Source organism: Propithecus coquereli, unplaced genomic scaffold (genome assembly GCF_000956105.1).
Source record: "Propithecus coquereli isolate 6110/MARCELLA unplaced genomic scaffold, Pcoq_1.0 Scaffold151, whole genome shotgun sequence".
In the NCBI taxonomy this organism is placed as follows: domain Eukaryota; kingdom Metazoa; phylum Chordata; class Mammalia; order Primates; family Indriidae; genus Propithecus; species Propithecus coquereli.
In genome coordinates this window covers 1020483-1021626 of record NW_012139525.1, presented here as the reverse complement: position 1 = coordinate 1021626, position 1144 = coordinate 1020483, and positions in this window count along the sequence as shown.

The window sequence follows — 1144 nt, the reverse complement described above, 5'->3', positions numbered from 1 at the left end:
TGGGTGATAACTGTCTAGTGGATGGATGAAGGATTGTTTATGCTGCATGAATACAAGGCTGAGTCATGGAAATAACATGTAATTTGAGGTCCTTGAGACTTGAGTTGCAATCTTTGCTCCATCATTTAGTAGCTACATTCTTTTCCAATATTCCCTGTGAACTTCTACAGCCTCATTTATTACATATGTCTCTGCAGGATTTTTCTTGAGATTTAATGAGATTGTAAATGAAACAGGCTTAACGTATTGTTTGCCATGTGTTGGGTTCTTAGTAATACCTATTGTCTTACTTTCCTTCACCAGCTATATGATAATGGTCAGTTTGAATAATTGTAAGATAGAAATTTGATATTGAAATTCAGTATCTAAAGAAAGTTAGTTGTAGTATTGCCACAAAGCTGACTTAGAAGTTTATCATAACACCTTCCTTCAAAGAGAGTTATAGTTCTTTCAAGAGCAAGAGGCCACTACTATTTATTTTAAAGAACACAAATTATTCATTATACCTAGTAAGCTATGAAACACATTGCTTACACATATTGGAATCCAACTGTGGTTGAAATGTAATTTACAATTTCAAAAGAAGAAAATTTAAGATTAGGATAAACAATAAAGTCAAATACCATTGGGCCACTGGAAGACACACACAACTCTAAAGCAGGGAATTCTAGATCCCCTACCACTGAAAAAGCATATATATCAAAAGAAATATTAAGTGGAAAAAAACCTGCAATGCTTCAACTATACTAAAAAGACAAAACCCTACAAAACTGTAATTAAAAATAACCCTACTTTATCAGCACATACAATTATTAGGTAATCACTGGAGTTATTGATTGGGAGAAACAAGACAGAGGAAGTGTTTTTTGCAATATGACACTTAGGTATCCCATCAATTTGATTTTCAATGGGAATACTGAGTTGTGGGAAAAGGGATGATGTCCTTTCATTTTATTTTTCTTCCAGTTTATCAGGGTTCTCAATATTAACAAATGTCTAATGAATAAATGTAGTTCTTCTCTTATTCATGTTCTAATACAAAATATCATCATTAGCTTTTGGTAATAAAATCAGGGAGCATATATAGCAAGATTATTATTTTTTGATTATGATATCATCTATTAGAAAAAAATTGCTTTTTTTT